General features: G+C 36.4%; 1 protein-coding gene across 5 annotated transcripts in view; it reads left to right on the forward strand.

Annotated features, from left to right (window-relative positions):
* PIBF1 (progesterone immunomodulatory binding factor 1) overlaps positions 1 to 20,156 on the forward strand; it is a 212,087-nt gene that overhangs the window by 22,208 nt on the left and 169,723 nt on the right. The window lies entirely within an intron of this gene.

The raw sequence follows: 20,156 nt of genomic DNA on the forward strand, positions 1-20,156 counted from the left end.
TATAGATCCACCCTGTTGGTGATAAGAAAGGGAGCCCTTGTCCATTTATAAGTCATTTTGCCTCTTCATCCAATACAGTTAGCTCTCGTAATACCTGTTCAGAGCACATGCACTAATATTAGCATCCACTCCACTGATGCCTGGTGCTGTGCTAGGTGCTGGCAGCAGTGAGTACGAGAGAGACAGTGCCTGCCCTTCCAGAGTTCAAATTCTAGTAGGTTGGAGTTATACCTTAGATGATATCTTGACACTCATTCTTTGTGTGACCTTGAACAAGTCATTCAATGTTTCCTGCTCTGTCAAATGAAGAAAATAATACTATTTGTCCCATTTACTTCATTGAATTGCTCACAATTCTGTTTCAGAGTAAAAATGTGATTTTTAGCAAGGTTGCCTATAAATAACTATTTTGTGTCCTATTTCAAGGGCAACTTTTACCAAAGATCTGTTATCCAGAAATAAACAATTATGATTTAATTTATATTTTGATGCTCTGATTTGCTGCACTGTTAGTGCTGGATGGAATCTACTTCGGTCATTATAGAGCCAGTATTACAAGCAAATGAAGACTCAGCTTCCATCTGCTCATAGGAGCATTGAAGTAAGTCATCAGGAGCGATGCCAGAGAGGCCGATGTGCTGATGTGAACCCTACCACAGGGGTCTATTATGGTGGCTTTTTTCTGCTGCTAACCTGCCATATTGTGCAGGTAAACTGCTTTGCACATTTAGAAAAATAGCTCTTAACTTTTAAAAAATTTACATCTAAAGTCAAAATAATAAAGGACAAAGAAGACCTCAGTTTGGCTACTAATTTTTCAGCCTCGAGCAAATCATTTAATCTCCATTGTCTCTGTAGAATGCCCAGGATGGCGATGGTGGTGGCAGCAGCGGTGGCGGTGTGGCACAGGGTTCGTTAGAGACAAGGCAGATAAGTTTTCAGGCTTAGTTCTGCAGCACCTTATGGTACGTCAGCGTCCCTCAGGGACTTATTTTTTAGAGGGAGGACTGGAGGAGCTTTCTATGTTTCTATCAAACAACCTCTTTTTCTTTTTTTTTTGCAGTACGCGGGCCTCTCACTGTTGTGGCCTTTTCCCGTTGCGGAGCACAGGCTCCGGACGCGCAGGCTCAGCAGCCATGGCTCACGGGCCCAGCCACTCCGCGGCATGTGGGATCCTCCCAGACCGGGGCACAAACCCACGTCCCGTGCATCGGCAGGCGGACTCTCAACCACTGCGCCACCAGGGAAGCCCAAACCACCTCTATTTTAATCACTTTTGACATTTGGGGATTCTAAGAGTACTTTCTCCTGAACAAAGTATTCTTTGGACCAAAAAAAAGAAGGCTTGGATCTCTAAAATTATCATTAGTATGTGACATATTTTTACTGTGTGGTAAAGCAAGTCTTTCTACTCTCAAGGGTCAGTAATGGCATTGTATCCCAGATTTTAGTTTGTTTCAACCTTACTAATACCTTTAGTATTTTATTGACATGAAAGCATAGAAAATTAACACTGGTTTCACTCATAGAGTTCCTGAGTGTTTTTAGTGTGTGAATACCTCTTGAACACAGAAGCGGTTTTGTTTGTGAACTTGTGTTAGGGTTCTCCAGAGAAACAAAGCTAACAGGATATGTAAATATATATGGAGAGACGTATATTTTAGGGAATTGGCTCTTGTGATTGTGGAAGCTTGGCGAATCCAAACTCTAATGGGGTAGGCTGGCAGGCTTGGAGATTCAAGGGAGGGTTGCAGTTTGAATCCAAAGGCAGTCTGCTGACAGAATTCCTTCTTGCTCAGGGGAGGTCAGTCTTAGTTCTAGTGAGGCCTCAGCTGATTGGATGAGGCCCACCACGTTATGGAAGGTAAACTGCTTTACTCAGAGTCTGCTGATTTAAACGTTAATCTCATCTAAAAAATGCCTTCACAGAAACATGTAAAATAATGTTTGACTGAATATTTGGGTACCATAGCCTAGCCAAGTTGCATAAAAAATTAGCCATCATAGAACCTTTCCATGTGCAAGTTTGCTTCTTAAAGGTTTACCACCTCTCAGCTGAAAATATAATCTTCTGTCTTAAACCTTTTCCTGAACTTAATATAAAGAGGGAACTGAATCACATTCAGGAAAGAAAGAAAAGTAATACCTTATCTCCATAATAAAAGATCTTAGAAACTCAGAGAATATGATTTAGACATAATAGAATTACTTTTGTATTAAAGCCGCCCTTAAAGTTAGATTCTTCTGCTCTGTCAAGGGCCTAGTACAGGTCAACTTGCCCAACACTCAGAAAATATAGACTGAAAAGTTTTGAATGAAAAGTCACCAGCTAGGACCTTTTTATAAGGATATAGTAAGTAAATGTTAATATCAAATATTAAAAGAAATTTATTAGCAATATATTGTGGGGGGTTATTTTTTGAAATGGTTTGTTAAATTATTTACTGCTCTGGTATCTGGGGAATTCAGAGATACTAGTTTGAGTTTCATCTCTGCAACTCAGCGATGGTGTGATGATCTTGGATAAAAAACTTCGTCTTTACTACCCCTCCCTGCAGTCCCCATCTGTAAAATAGGGATGAGAATATGTAACATCTGCCTCACTCACATGGCCATTATTGTGAGAATAAAATTTATTCAATAAATAATTCACTATACCTTGATTATGTGGCAAGCATTGTTCTAGGTGCGTGGAATACCTCAGTGAACAAAACAGAGATCTCTGGCCTCATGGAATTTATGTTTTAAAAGGAGCGCAGGGGGCTTCCCTGGTGGCGCAGTGGTTGAGAATCCGCCTGCCAGTGCAGGGGACACAAGTTCGATCCCTGGTCCGGGAAGGTCCCACATGCCGCGGAGCAACTAAACCTGTGCGCCACAACTACTGAGCCTGCATGCCGCAACTACTGAAGCCCGTGCGCCTAGAGCCCATGCTCCACAACGAGAAGAAGCCACCGCAATGAGAAGCCCATGCACTGCGACGAAGAGTAGCCCCTGCTCACCGCAACTAGAGAAAGCCTGTGTGCAGCAACAAACACCCAACACAGCCAAAAATAAATAAAATAAATAAATTTATAAAAGGAGCGCAGGGAGGGACTTCCCTGGTGGTCCAGTGGCTAAGACTCCATACTCGCAATGCAGGGGGCCCAGGTTCAATCCCTGGTCAGGAAACTAGATCCCACATGCTGCAACAAAGAGCTCACGTGCTGCAACTAAAGATCCTGCACGCCACAACTAAGACCCGATGCAGCCAAATAAGTAAATAAATATTTTAAAAATAATAAAATTAAATTTTAAAAAAAGGAGTACAGGGGAACAAACAGTAAACATTATATTGGAAAGGAAGCACAAAGTAAAATCTCGAGTTTGCAGATAGCAAAGTTTTTCTGAGTGGTAGAGTACTACGCTAGTAAGGCAAATTGGAGGAAGATAGCAGAAGATTAGTAGACTGATTATAACCTGTGTGTTTTCTTTTATGTAACCTCTCAGTTTATGATCCCCAAATCAGCATATTCAAAATTGGTCACCAACCCTAGAGACTATATTTTTTTTCTGTTTTATTATGAAAGTTTTTGAGCATAGGTAACTAGAAAAAATTTTACAATGAACACCAGTATACCTGTCACCTAATTTCTGCCATTAGCATATCACTATACTTATCTTAATCACATACCTGTCCATCTATCCATCCACTGGTCATATTTAATTTATGAGAAATTGCCAGACTGTTTTCTTTTTAATGTATCAGTAGTTCCTTTTTATTGTTGGGTAATATTTAATTGTATGGATATATCCATCCTCCAGTTGATGGGCATGTGAGTTATTTCCACTTTGGAGACATCATAAATGAAGCTGCTACAAACATTTGAACATTGGCTTTTGTGTGGACATACTTTTTTGTTTTTCTTGTGTAAAATTTAATAGTCAGATTTTTCACTTCTAGATTTCCATTTGGTTATTATAGTTTTTATTTCTCTGCTATTTGTGTATTCATTATAAGCACATTTTCCTTTACACCCCTGAGAATAGTTAAAATCTCTGCTTTACCTTGTCTGCTAATTCCAAAATCTGAGTCACCTCAGAGTTTGTCTCTGTTGATTGTCTTTTCTTTTAAGGATGGGTCACATTTTCCTGTTTCTTCAAAGGTTGAGTAACTTTAAATTGATAATTTAAATCTGAGTAAATTTAGATCTTAACATTGCAACTGTTAGGTTGTGGAGACTGCATTTTGGCAGTGCTGATGCTTTTGTTTTAGCAGGAATTTAAATGGTTTGTACTCAGATAGCATGCTCTGTCTCTTGGGCAGCAGCTCAAATTTCAGTTAGGTTTTTTTGGCCTTAGTAGGACTGCTTGGGTCTGTCCTACACATGTGTTGTTCAGAGGTGAGCCAGAGATCTGGCAGAGATTATCCGCAGAACTCAGAGTGCCCCTTTTCTGGCTGTCTCTAGAATTCCCTCCTCATTTTAGAGCAGCTGAGTTGCCCCAAACTTTTGTTTTCTGGTTCTTCAAGCTAGAAAGATGAAGGATATTCTGTTTTACCTTTATCATCCAACTTGGCACATAGTAGGCCTGCCTTCCAGCTAAAAGGCATTTTAAAAAGAGAGAGAGAGACCAGGAAATTTACCCAATGCTGTTCCCTTCTTCCTCTTGTAGAAGACATCCCTCCAGAATCTGCCTGACTTTGGTCACTTTCCTGTGCCTTCAGGTGGTTGTTGTATATTTTGCCCAAAATTTGAAGTTGTATCTGCAGTAGGGTTGGTCAGATGGGAACTTGGAACCATCACCAGAAGTGGAATCACCTTACAATTTTGTTTTAAACACAGGTGAAGGAAGAGAAAATCCAGTCTGTGCATGTAAAATATTTAGCTTTGAAATCCTCTGTTTTCTCTAAAAAGAATCTTAGCTTCATTGGAGAATCTTTTTTCTCAACATGTTTAACTTTGTACTGATATGGGTGATGACTCGTTAGGCATTATGAAGAAAAATATTAAAAGCAAAATAAAATACATCACTAGACCTTGAACAAAATGTACAGCTTTGAACATTGTAATTTTGGTTGTTTGCACTACTTACCTATTAATAATTATTGAATTCCTGATATAGCCATAAAGTTCAGAGTTTGGAAAGTAAGATCTGATATTTGGGCAGCTGAGTTTACTATCTGAGGACATATAAAGATTAGTATGTGTCAAATGAACACCAACAGCTGGGGAAAATGTGATTGAAGTTCATAGAATCACAAAATCATAAAATCACGTCAGGTGAGGATTGGCTTGCAAGGGGATAAACTCAGGACAAATACAAGATGGTACTACTATTTTATAGAACAAGTAGTAAATTAATAGGAAACTTAAAAGAGGAGGCAAGAGCCAACAAATATAAATGCCTCAAAAATGGCAGCATCATGGCAATTCCATGTGGGTTACTAAGAGAAACTAAGATATTTGTTAGTTATGTCTCTGAGTTTTAAAACTGGGAGTTAGGAAAAAAAACTTTCCGCTTTACCAAGACTGTTGGATTGAGTTTTGTCTTTTCCAAAAATGAACTTAATGTTTGTTTTTTTTTACCACATGGTGGCAGCATATATCCATTTATTTCTGTAACTGGTTTTGGGCTACTCAAAACATCTTGTCATTTTTGACCTAGAGGCCAAAGTGTTACATTGTTACCTTATTTTCATTTATATTCCTTATTTCATATCCATTGCCTTAAATCAATCAAATACTATGTTTTTTTAATAAAATTTAGTAGATCTATAACTGGGAGATAGAATTTTTAAAAATTGAAACTTTTCTGGCAAAACATGTAGTCTTCAGATCAAAGGTGTCTCAGTTATTACACTGATTTTCATAATTACACCTAACAAAAGCATTCAGAGATGTTAAAGCCCCACAAGTACACAGTTAATTGTGCCTTTATTCATATAAGCTGCTAGTTCATGGCAGATATGAAGTGAAAAACTGATTTGTTCAATATCTATTACATGAAATGTAATAAAATGTGATTTTTGACCTTTAAAAAAGAAGTCACTCTTCCTGAAGTGCCAATTTTAGTAGATTTCTGGAATTTTCTTTCGTTATTTTTTTCCACACCTTTAGTTATTTGGAAATAATATCTGGATACTAACCCTGGAAAATAGGGCTCATCTTTTACTTCCAAGTTGAGAGTTTTTTTATAAGCATCAGTAACATAGTCTAATTATAGCATATTTTGAGCTGTATTTCATACATGAGCTTGTGTATGGTACTTAGTGTTTTCATAATTGCTATACGTTTATTTCCTATTTATGAAATCTCTTTGTAACAGGTCAGAATTTTGGTCCAGTACATGTAGCTAAGCTATGTGCAGCTGTTGTGCTATTGTAGAGTTATTTCAGAATGCTTCTTTTCAAAAGAAAGAAATGTTAACAATATTATATAGGGCATTAATGAGTCTGTACTTAGAGCCATTAAGTTTCATGAGGAAATGGTGAAATACTTTTCTCTTATGAGAACTTTGGTAACTAGGAAGCAAGAAGAGTGTTTTGTTTAAGAAAACTTCCTTGTTTAGGAAACATAGTTACATTTATTGAGAAAAATTCTGCAAAATTACCTTGAGGCTCATCTTAAGTATTCATACATGAATAATCCTGTTAATTTTATTTGAATGAAAATGAAGTATTTCATTAATGACACATACTTGTTAGTCGGGTTTTTTAATTTCAGGGCATCATTAACTATTTGTTTTCTGAAGTTTCTTTTTTATCCTGCCCAACTGATGAATTTAAAATTCCTTTATAAGATACATGTTATGATGATACTCATCAGTTGTAATTATTTTTGGGTATCTGACAAATTCATTAGTAAACAATAATAGTTTTGCCTCTCTATATTACATTTAAGTTGAGTAAGCTCTGCTTAAAACTTAGATTCCTGGATACTTTCATAGGTTCTGGTTTTGGTTTGAGACGGACCTAAGAATCTCAATTTTAATAAATAACCTAGGATTCTAATGTGGCAGGTTCATGGACCATGAACACAAATCTCCTTTGTTGTTGTTTACTTATTGAGGTACAAAAACACTTTATATTCTTAATTAAATTTCATATTTTTAATTTTATATATTATAATAATTAATATTTTAATGTATTTATAACATCCACGAATATAATAATTAGAATAACACTAGCTGTAGTATTACTACTTGGAGGTTCTAAAACCCATTTCTTACGTATACATCTGAAACCTGTTGCTTCTTTATAAACTTGTTGTATTTTTACGAATTATGTAAATGACTTAAAGATAAAAGTTCATGAGGAGGGAACAGTTCATGGGAAAGCTATAATGAAGGCAGTTTAAAATAGGATGTTATCGGGGAGAAGCCTCCTTTAACTGATTGTTTTATACATGGCTGTAAGTGGAAAAAATTTTTAAAGAGTAATGTGGCCTTTTTTTTTCCCCATCTGCCACTGTGTTTATAATCTTAAAGAAATCCAGTGGCATTGTTAATTTATTTCAGGGACAGATTTTGAGGGGATTATTAGGTCTTGAGATGAAATTTTGAACCTAGGGGCCAGGATGGTATATCATCATATTTTGGGAAGGGAAAACAACTCATGAGGGACCTTACCAAGTACTGTAGCTTCAATCTGGGTACACTATGAACACTTTGTTCTCTTGCTATACACATCTCAATCCAGATTCTACAGACATAATTTGGAGTGTCTAAGAGGGTTTTTTTTTTATCATTTTAACTTTACAATTTAATTTCTTTATCGATATAAAAAAGTAATTAATAGCTGTATATGCTGGATCATCTGAATAAATAATTTATACTGGAGTATTATCCCCATGACATTCATGCCTATGTTTGCATTTAATTTTGTCATGGCATTAGCAGCACAAAAAATAATTTTAAAAACAGCCATCAACCTGATATGTAAAATAGGCATTTCAGCCAAATAATGGCCAGATATTACCATAGGTCACTGTATGAATAAAGGTTTCACAGCTCAAATAGAGAAAAATAGTGTCAAAATTGAGTCATCATACTACTGGGTATAGCCATGCCAAACTCAAACCTAAATAAACTCCTACTTATTGTAACACTTTGAAGTTACATGACATAGTCAACGTAAACTACGGAAAGAATAAGCCTTGCTATTGAGGCATATTTGAAAGAGATGACACCCTAAATGCATTTCATTTTTCCTTTTTTTTCCAATTCCAATGATCTGCCTCTTCTTAGCCAAGCTCGCATTAGGGCTAGGAGGTGGCTAGACCTGACTGAAGTCTGGGGCTTTGGGAAAGCTAATGTTCCAGTTATGTATTGCTGCATAACAAACCACACTAAAAACTTCGTGACTTAATTTTTATCTGTCACAGCTCTGAATATTGATAGGCTCAGCTGGATATTTCTTACCTGTCTGAGGCTGGAGTCATCGGAATTCTTCATTCACATGTTTGGGGCCAGATCACTCTCCAGCTGGCTTCTCCATGTGACTAGTTTAGGCATCCTTCAATGTGGCAGCCTCAGGACCTAGCAGTTGGTCTCCAGAGTAAGTGTTCAAGCATAAAGAAACCCAGGCCAAAGCTGAAAGTCTTCTTAGGACTTAACTTTAAAGTCCCAGCAACATCATCATGTTCTCTTAGTCAAGCAGAGCATTAAAAGGAATAGTCTTCAGTCAGGGAATATCTTGCCATATACAAGGGAAGAAATTGGTAGAGGCCATCTTAGAAATAAGCTACCATGTTTGGGGTTTTTCTCCCCTGGCCTGAGTGAAAGCCTGGGCACAGTATGAGAAAGCCCTAAGCAAGACCAGAACAGATTGTTGACAGAGCTTAACCTGTAAAAATCTATAGGACTCCCTGCCCCTCCCACTCCAGATAAGGTGGATAAAGTCTCCTTTGCCTCCAGAAAGCTGAAAAATAAAGTATTCCATTGAAAGAGTCTGCCATATTGACTGTAAAACCACACTCATTTCTATTTATCTATAAGGAATATGCTTAATGCATATTGATAAAGATTGAAAATTAAAGGGATGGACTAACAGTTATGAAAAAAGAACAAGAATGTAATAGTAATATAAGATTAGAACCACAAAACAGGGTAACAGAAAACAATAATGAAAGGTGATTTTAGAGACATAAACTTCTACGTATCAAGGAACATAGTAATTATAAAGAAAAGAGTTTTAGGAAAACAAGGAGAACTTAATGAAAGTGTAATGATGGGGGGAAAGTTTATAATGTACTTTCTACAGAATTGGATAGATTTAATAGACATAAAAATAAGTCAGGGCTAGAAGAATTGATTCAATCAATAATTTTGATTTAGTTGCTATGTATAGAGCTTAACATTCCTTGACCAGGGAATAACTTTTTTTTTAAATGTCAATGAAGGGAATTCCCTGGTGGTCCCATGGTTAGGACTCTGTGCTTTCACTGCCATGGGCCCTGGTTCAATCCCTGGTTGGCGAACTAAGATCCCACCAGCCACACAGGGTGGCCAAAAAATAAATAAATGAATAAATAAAATGTCAATGAAAAGTTGACAGAACTATCATGTATACACTTGACCACATAGTAAAATAATAAATTTTTAAGTAAAGATTTTGTAGTCCCTATTTTTATCCTAATTTAGTAGTGATAATTAAAAGGTGAGCGGAAAAAATTTAGAAATTAAGAAACATTTTTTAGATCAAAGAAGAAACAAAAAGAAGAGAAACATATCTTTTAGATCATAGAGGAAGTGAAAACAAGAAAGCAATTAAAATGAGAACATTCTATATCAAAATCTTTTAGACACATTTAAAGCTGGGCCAGAGGAAGATGTATCGCCTTAAAGTGCCTTTATTATTAAAGAGAAAGATGAAAAATAAAGACATTTAGTAGTCATCTTAGAAAAGAGAACAGTCAAAATAAGGAGTTTGGAATTATTGGACATTAATATTGCATGTGGCTCTGTGAAAAGCTTGAAAACTGAAAAAAATGTCCCAATGAAATATAGATTACTAAAATTAGCAGAAGTGGAGAACTTGAATAGAACGATTACCATAGAGGTATTACAGAGTGAGTAAAGATGTACTGTTGATGAAGTTACCAGGTTCACAGATGGATTACCCTGATAGGTTTACAGTTGATTTCTATAAGCACAGCTGATTCCAGTTAAATAAACTCTACGAAACTAGTATTGAAAAAGATGGAAAGCTCTGAGAAGGATAGTACAAAAGCAAAAGAAAACAAATCTATCAGCTAATTTTACTTACTGCTAAAGATGCAAAAACTAAATGTTCAAAAATGAATTCTAGCATTGTATCAAAAGAATAATACTTTACGACTAAGTAAAGTATATTCTAGGACAGAAAGGATTATCCATTACATCAGCAAGTTTAAGGTGAATAACCATGTAATTGTATCATTAAATGATAAAGGATGTTAAAATTCAGTGACCATTCCAAATAAAGAGACTTAAAAATATTTACTTAAAAAAGCCCGCAAAAACTTTATCCTAAATGGCAAAACAGTAAAACCTTTTTCTGTAAAAATCAGGAACCAGACACAGACTGAGTTGCTCATTATTACCTAACATGGTCTTGGAGGGACCTAGCATCTGCACTAAGAAGAAAAAAACTATGCATGTAAAAATTTGAAAGGAGGTTAAAATTTTTTTTCTGTTAGTTTAAAAACCAGCTAAAATTAATGTAGAAATCTGATATTGTGACTGAATGCAGGATAAATGTGTAATTGACCAATAGCATTTCTCTAGGTTTAGAGTAATAACTGCTAGAGATGGACTTGGGGGAAAATACTTAATTCATGGGGAAAGTAATGGACTTATATGAAGAAAATGATTAAATCTTACTGTTGTACCTGGAAGCACTATATCTCAGAAAGGAGACAAAGTCATAAAAATAGCAATTTTTCCACTGTTAATATATTAATTAAATGCAATTATTTATATTCTGAATAAACAATGTATAATAAAAGCAGTAATTTATATTATCTATATTATTATTAATATATTAGTATATACTGTTATATACAATAATATATTAATAATATATACTGTTATTAATATATGCTACATATTAATATATACTAAATATATTATGTGTGTTCATATGTTAATATTAATATATACTGTTAATGTATTAATTAAATGCAGTTATTTATATATTTATATTATAAATAAAATATATAATAGATGCACTTATTTATATTATTTATATTATAAGTTAAATTATATCCCAATAATTTTGTTATTTTCTATGTTTGATGTTTTGGTGGAGGAGAGAAATGCCATACAAGGATTGGGATTGGATAAATGATTTTAGTTTATGTGAATAAAACAAATGTTCTGAAATTGCCAAGAAAAATGTGGGGGGAAAAAATGTGAAAGGTGTGGAAAGCTGAGATGCTAGGCCTACCAAGATCCCAGTATATACTTCAGAACTACTGAGGTCAACTAAATGTGATATTGGCAGAGAAACAAATATCAGTAGAACAAAGTATAGAAACAGGTCTAATTATATACCACAATAGTGGTCGTTCAATTCAGTTGAAAAAGAGTGTTTTTTGTTTGTTTGGTTTGGGTTTTTTTTTTTAATTAAATTATTTATATTTTTGTTTGCGTACGGGCTTTCTCTAGTTGCAGTGAGCGGGGGCTACTCTTCATTTCAGTGCGCGAGCTTCTCATTGCGGTGGCTTCTCCCGTTACGGAGCACGGGCTCCAGGCACGCAGGCCTCAGTAGTTGTGGCACATGGGTTCAGTAGTTGTGGCTCACGGACTCTAGAGCTCAGGCTCAGTAGTTGTAGTGCATGGGCTTCATTGCTCCGTGGCATGTGGGATCCCCCCGGACCAGGGCTCAAACCAGTGTCCCCTGCATTGGCAGGTGGACTCTTAACCACTGAGCCACTAGGGAAGTCCCAAGAGTGTTTTTTTAGTATAAGGGTCCTAGCACAACTGGATGTTATTCATCCGTTAAAAAAAAAGTTGGTCCTCACATTCCATACCATATACACATATTAATTCCAGTTGGATTAAAATTTTTAGAAGGAAATCTAGGCCATTACTTCAGTAATCATGCAGATTCTTAACTCAGGGTCCACAAGCCTCCAGGTGGAATGGGGAAAACATTATTTTCATTTCTTACTGAAATTTAGCATTTCCTTCAATTACAGGTAAATACAAAAACCACAGTAGGACTGTCACTGCCGATGACTCTGTCAGCATTAGAATTCAGGTATTTCCATATCACAGTGTAGTTATTGCAGGTATCTTTAGAGATTATGCTCATCACTACTTCAACTTCAGTGTAGTTGTAGACCCCTCACTGGATCTTATCTTTAGTGCATTAATAAAAAAGGACATGTATAACTTTAAAAAATATTTCAGTAGTTTTATTGCAGTATACAATTAACCCCTGAACAACATGAGGTGCTGACCCTCTGCGCAGTTGAAAAAATCTGCCTGTAACTTCTAGTCAGCCCTCCCTATCAGCAACTGTGCATCTGTGGATTCAACCAACCATGGATCGTGTAGTACTGTAGTATTTATTATTGAAAAACATCTGCATGTAAGTGGATCTGCACGGTTCAAACCTGTTGTTCAAGAGTCAGCTGTAATTTGTTTCCTTTGCAATTCTGTGTATTTTAATTTTTGATTTTAGAGACCTTAGTCTCAGAAGGGGTTCACAAGTATCACCAGATTGCCAGTGGGGTCCATGGCCCAAAAAAGTTTTGAGACTCCCTAATTTAGATGATTAGTAGTGCTTCTCAAACTTTAATGTAAATACGAGTCACCTGGGGATCTTGTTAAGATGAAAACTGACACAGTAGTTCTGGGATGGGGCCTGAGACTGTTCACTGTTGGCACACCTCCCGGACTGTATTAGTGCTCCTGGCCTGAGCCAGTTCATGGACTACACTGTGAGTAGCTAAGTTCTGGACTGAGTTGTCCAATATAGTGGCCACATGTTTACATTTAAATTAATTAAAATTCAGTTCCTCAGTCTTACTAGCCATACAGGTAGTTAGTGACTACTATATTGGATGGTACAGATATAGAACATTTTCACCATTGCTGAAAGTTCTGTTGGACAGTGCTGTTCTAGAGGTTGGGGTAATCTTAGCCAAGACAGAGAAACAAAAAGCTTTAAAAGAAAAAGACAAAAAGGAAACCACAGGCAAAGTTTAATATTTAAAGTACCCATTTGGGACAAAAATTGGAATGCAGATGATCAAAAGTTAGTATCAGCACTATTTCTAGCTCTTAGAAATTAACAAGAAATAGACAACCCAATGGAAAAATGGGCAAAGACTATAATAGGCATTTCACAAAAAGTGCAAATCCAAATGTCCAGGTGCTCAAACTAGCTAGCATTTTGGGAAATACAATTAAAGTAACTGAGAACTCAGGTTGGCAAAAATGGAAAAGGTCTGATATCTGTGTAGATATAAGGAAAAAGATACAAATGTTACTGGTGGAAAAGTGAACTGCCATAGTCTTTTGTAAAGACATCTGACAACATCAGTTAAAATGGAAAATAAGCTTTCTTCAACACAGCAACCCCAGTGCTGGGACTCTGTCCCATAGAGTAAAATACTAGTATGTAACCATAAATGCCTGTCAACACAACAAGGAAACGTTTGCATAAACCACGTACAGTGTACACCCTGGAATATTGTGCAATCACTGACAAGAATGAATTAAAGTATATCAGTTGATTTAGGATTTACACCAGGTATCCATCCTCCCATTTGTGTTGTGTGTGTTCATGAGTATATGAACGTGGAGAAGAATAGGGAAAGATACATGTTACTTAACGTGAGTTACCTGGGGATGTGGATGGGAGTCAAAGAGGAAGAGAGGGAAGAAAGAGATAAAAAAATATGAAATTCTTGCTCTTAAACTTACCAGTATGTAATGATAATTCCATAATATATATCTTTTCATTTATAAAACTTATAAAAATTTATAAAATTGTTTGTGTATGTTTAAACTGTTGAAGTATTTTAAATAATTACAGTAATTTACTGGTAAAACAAAAATGACTTTCTTTTGCCATGAATGAGTCACCTGTTGTTGCACCATACATCCTCATTTGCTTCAAGAGCTAAAAAAGGGCTTCCCTGGTGGCGCAGTGGTTGAGAATCCGCCTGCCAATTCAGGGGTCGTGGGTTCGTGCCCCAGTCCAGGAGGATCCCACATGCCGCGGAGCGGCTGGGCCTGTGAGCCATGGCTGCTGAGCCTGCGCGTCCGGAGCCTGTGCTCCACAACGGGAGAGGCCACGGCAGTGGCCACGGCAGTGAGAGGCCCGCGTACCGCAAAAAAAAAGAGCTAAAAAAAATTATTTGAACCTGACCGTAAACTGGTGAATCAACTTAATTTTTTATTCTTTCTACCCACACTTATTAATACTTTTAATGCTTATCTAAATCACTTAAAAGGCATGGGAAACCATACCTTTTTGCATTGATATACTTAATTAACTTCTTTGAATTGTAAGGGAGATTTTAAAGATAATTTAGCCACTTGGTCTACCTTAAAATGTTAAGATTTAAATATTTTTGGTTCAGTCATATTTGGGTCAATACCTGTTGAAAGGCCAGTACTTCAAATTTGTTTTTGTAGTTTGCCGAATAAAATGTTGGCTATAAAAGTTGCCTCTCAACAAATCAACATATGGTTTAGCAATGGAGGGTTCTGCTAGATCCATGAGCTAGTTATGAATAATAGTCATACAATGTTTAGTACAATAGTAGGCACATAAAATGAGTTGGTGAATTAGTGTCCTTACTTTGCAGAGGCATCAGTTAAGATCCAGAGACCTTGGGAATTCCCTGCCGGTCCAGTGGTTAGGGCTTGATGCTTCCACTGTCTTGGGCTCAGGTTCAATCCATGGTTGGGGAACTAAGATCCCACAAGCCACCCAGTGTGGCCAAAAAAAGAGAAGGTCCGGAGACCTTGGCTTGCTGGGGCAGTTAGTAGCAGAGACAGATTTGACCCCATGTCTCTATCTTAATCTGATGTCCACGACACTTGATGAAAGTTACCTTTCTTCATCTCTCATCTCTTTCTCCATTATTGTTTAAAATTTTTCCTTTTAGAAAAGCTTCAACTTTTATGTTTGAGTTCACATTTACTGAAAAGATATTGAAGATTATCTTGTAATATAAAATATTTAAATGTTCATGTTTTCTTTCTAACCCAGAGTAGACTTTCAGTTCTTCAGTTTTGTCTTTTTTTCCTTAAGACCTTAGAAGAAGTCCAGAATTTTTTCTTAAATAATACATTTCTTGAGGATCTTAACAACAACAAAATGTAGTCTCTGGGAGCAAACTGTTGTTTCTTAAAGGAACAGTCTTTAACAATCAAAGATTAATTAGGTTTCTTGTTCTTTTCAGTATTTAGTTGCTTGGAGTAGATTATAGGCAATGTGAAACTTGTAAGAGTTCTGAGGAGTGAATTCTCATTTTCTCAGAATAGCTAATCAAGACATTTCTTCTCATTCACTAAACTGCTATCCAACGTAAACTGCTTCTGATCTGAACCATTGACCATAAGATAAATGACACTATTTCCCATTTCTAATTTTCTTAGCTGCTCTGTCTTTCCCCAGGCAGGAGATCACTTCATTTATTAAAGATTTATTTTGAAACATAGGTTACCACTCTCTTCTCAGTTACATGGTGTGAGAGACAGATGATTTAAATGATGCTTAGAAATTGTATCTAAAGTAATTACTTTTGGGTTTATACAGCAGCTAACTGTTTAAAATGTGCCTGTTGAATCTTTGAATACATTTTTACTTTTTGTAGAAAACATTTAGATTCGATGTTATTTTGTCAAATTATTTTTTAAATATGTATTTAAGGAATAATTGTAGTAATTGTTTTAAAGGAGGGGAGTCCAAATTTAAATATGAATTATGCATGTGCCATATTTGAACCTGTAAAATTTGCAATAAGTTTTTTTAACACTCTGGATTTGAGCAGTAAATAATATTAACTTCCAATCAGTGCTTTTATAGGTTCCATGGAATAGAATCTTTAAAAAACAGAAACTTGAAATTAAGAAAGGAATGAACTATTTATGAATTCAAGAACCTAAATTCTAGCTCTGTCTCTGCTAGCTCTGGAATCCAGAGGTTTATGGGAGTGTGGAAGTGCCACACTTAAGGACAAATCACTTAACCCCCCTAGGCCTTAATGTTCTTGTCATGGAAATAAGAAGTTAGTAATAGATTATCTCCAGTCTATCTTTCATCTCTGAAATTCTATAACTGTGAAACGCTCAGCTGGTGGTGTTTGGAAATAAGAGCCTTGCAGGGGGATGGGGGAGAGAAGACATCTCATTTTAAATATAAAAGGCCTAATAGTTGATAACTTTGCCAAAACACCGTATAATATAAAATTTTCAGTTTTTATATCAAACAGTAGAGAAATATATAGAGTAAAAAACTGAGTGTCTCTTTATTACCCCCTTCCATCCTGCTCAGCCCTTTTCCCCTTCAGTGTGACCCTTGCATGTCCCCCTTTCCATTCCTAAGACCAGGATCCCTGCAGAACTTCTCCCCAGTTAGCGTTTTCTTACTTTTTTAAAACGTTTGTGTTGTAAAGAAATTTTAATTGACTTTTCACAAAGTGAACACACCCATTTAACCACCACCCAGACTGAGAAATAGAAGCGCCCTTTCAAGCTGCTTTTCTCGAAATCTTTGAGAAAATTCTGCGTATATGTTGCGTTGATGTCATTGTTTCAACCGAGGTGTTTTATTTGCAGATTTATGATAATCTTTAATTTCAGTTGGAAAACTGATGATTTATTAATCCTTAATTTTTAAAGTCACTTTTGCTACATCTTGAACTGGTTATTTTAAATGCTAGTGCTGTATAGTCCCTTTATATTTCAACATTAGTTGACACCACAAGCATTTCCAGCGTTAATTACTATGTGAGGGTTACTGACTGTAACCAGAGATAAGGCAGGTCTTCAAGGAGCTTCAGGGTGCGTATCAGGAAAACCGAGGATTACAGACAAGACAAGAAAACATGCAACTACAATAACAGATTTACTTTTTTCAGGCTAGAGATAGCCTTCTATTATTTCCTCTTATGAATAATTTAGGAGATGGAAAAGATGACATTAACTCTGGCAATCAAAGTCAGTTCCATTCTAGATGTGTAGAAAACCGGCAAACAATTGAAATCTCAGTGACTTAATTGTCATTATCCCTATGCAGTTTTTTTTCTTTATTCAGAAAGGACATTGAGACTTGCTGTTAACCAAACCTATTTACTTCTTATGTAGAAATTTTCTGTTAGAAATGGCTGGTGATTGGAAATTTTGTGTTCTCTTTCTTTATGTTTGAAAAGATTAAGCTTTTTCCTTCTTTGGTTTCAGTCTATTTAATATCCTCTTTTGCTCCTTCTTTTCCAGAAACATTAATTATATACTTTCTATGTTATAGGCAGAGTACTAGGTACTAGAATTATAGAAAATTTCCTTTAGTTTTTCCTTTGATGTGAGAGGCAAGTAATGGCTGCTCACAGCACATGTGATGTGTTTTCTGATGAGGTAAGAACCAGGTGCTGTGGAAAAATGTAAGACAGATATCTAACTCAGTTTTGTAGCTTGGAGTCTTCCCACAGAAGGTATTGCTGAGTTCGTAGGAGTAATACGAAGTAGTCTTCTCTACCATCTTTAGCCTTAGACTTAAAGTTCTACACAGTCATGGGTTTGATTCATTTTTTATTTTTTATTTTTTTTCCAAAGCTATGCCTTAATCAATTTTATTTGCTAACAGTAAGAGAAGCAGATTATTTTTTTCAAAATATAAGCATAATCATTTTATTTAAGGGGAAGTTTTTCAGTTGAAAAGTCTTAGAAGATTTGGTAGGATATGTACATTCCTGTATTGAACTTCTGCTTATACTTGGTCATATAATGTTTATATTTAAAGAATATATATATATATTCACACCCACACATATATACTATGTTACAGACACATGCATGTACAATATAATAAATACACACATACACATATCTCCTATGGAATTGCTCTCTGCTCCAGAAGTTTATACCCTGTATATTTCAGGGCAAGGTACTGATGTCCTCTCTAGATCTTAGATTTTGGCACTTCCACACTCACATAAACCCCTACCTTTGGGGGGACATTCATTTCATCTAGATGCCCTACTCTATAACCTTCTTCATTTGCAGACCACTGGGACATTGTTTTTTACTCAGTGGAACCCGCGGTCTAGATTTAGTCTTCCTTTTTACCTTAGCTGCTGCCTGGGTTACTTCTTGTGATTCATCCACGACCTTGGCCTTGCACGTCATTGATCTTCTCATTCTGAATGATTACCTCTTCTTTTCTTTAGCACTCAGGTTCATGACCCGTGTTCTGTTCCTTGTCTCCCAGAACTGATTTACTTCTGAAGTTATCAATTCAGGCTGACCACTGAACATACTACTTCCTATATTTCCACGTTTTTCAATCAACTGCTTTCAACCTATCTTTAGCAGAATTTCCAATCCATATAATTTTTTTTTTATCCATATCTTCCTAAATGTCTTTTCTTCCCTCTTCATCATGTTATCAGTCTTAAACCTTTCTCTTGTCAGTGTTGTCGAATTCCTCCCTGTCTTTTTATCGAACCTGCCTGACAGAATCTCAACTCTTTATTTTTCTACATGAGCGCTACTGGAGAAAATCACAGAGGCAGTAACAAGGCTGTAAGTTTATTGTTACCGACTTCGAACGGGCCCACACAATTGTGCTGTAATTCTATTTTTTCTAGTTCTCTCATTTTTCACAGCAGTTATTTTAGGCATTCACCACTCTCCTGACATCTCCAGCTTTCCACTTTCCTTCTCCCTCTCAGCAAATGACTTGGTATTTCATTGCACAGAGAAAATGGAAATCCTCAGATGAGAACTCCCACAATTTCTTGCCATAAGCATATTTACATCTGCACTCGTTCGGTTTTGTTTGTTTGTTCTTACTGTTTATAGTGGGAAGAGCCTTTCAAGGAGTGGAAAGTCATATGCCTTTAGAAACCAAGTGGATAGTAGAAAATAGGTGAAGCAGTAGGGTAAGGAGTATTCTGTGACTTGTAGGGCATTGATAAGAGCAACCTGAGGACATCCAAATTCAAGTTTTTAACACTGTATCAGCTGGAGAAAAGCCTGCCATGGTATGAGCATGGCTGCTGTTCTAAGACAAGTCTTCACAGTGAAGATGGAGCCCACACCCTGAGCCTTCTTAGGGGCTTTACTGCTCTGCCCCCCGACCATGCCCATTTTCTCCAGCATCAGTACCTCTTTTGCTGTTCTTTCCCATCGATATTTTAACATGTCCAAGCTTGTTCCATCTTTTGAAACCTTCATTTATCTCTATTTTCTTCTCTAGCTACTTCACTTTCTCCACTCTTAAACTAAAGAGAGAATTGCCTACAGTTCGGATGTTTGACAAATTTAGATTGGAGTCCTTACCACCCTGTTCGTGAGCTCTGAGACTTTTATCCTCTCCAAGCCTAGTTTCCTCAACTGTAAAAATGAGGATAATACTTTGCTCCGTCATAAAGTTAAGTATTAAGCAAGAGAATGCATGTATCATAACACGAAAAAGGACATATTGTATATTCAGATATATTTGCTTTAGCCCCTGGCAGTCTACTTTCTGTCCCGATCCCTGAAGAGTTAATGGATTTGTTTATGGGTCTCTTCTCAGTAGTAATTAGTACCCCTGACAGTCTTGTCTCCTCAAAGTAGCTCTTCTACGGTTGTCCCTGCCACACACCCCTGGTTCACCCTCTGTTTCTGTGAATACTCCCTCGGGTTCCTAGGGCTCTTTGTCCTTTCCTCACCCTTTAAATGTTTATATTCCTCAGGAGTCTGTCCCAGTCTTTGTGCAGTTATTAAGGTCGAGCTATCAATTTGGCTATAATCTCCCTAGTAGCCAAAGCAAAGGAAAAGCATTGTGATGATATTAATTTATAGTTTATGATCATTTACTATGTGCTAAGCATTTTTATAAGCACTTCTCATGTATTACTTGATATAATCTTCACAACAACTCTACAGGGTAGATGACGTAGATGAGGACAATCAAGTGCTGAGACGTAAACCTGCTCGAAGTGTTACTGCAGGTAATTCAGTTCCGGACA

The sequence above is a fragment of the Phocoena sinus genome, chromosome 18 (genome assembly GCF_008692025.1).
Source record: "Phocoena sinus isolate mPhoSin1 chromosome 18, mPhoSin1.pri, whole genome shotgun sequence".
NCBI lineage: Eukaryota > Metazoa > Chordata > Mammalia > Artiodactyla > Phocoenidae > Phocoena > Phocoena sinus.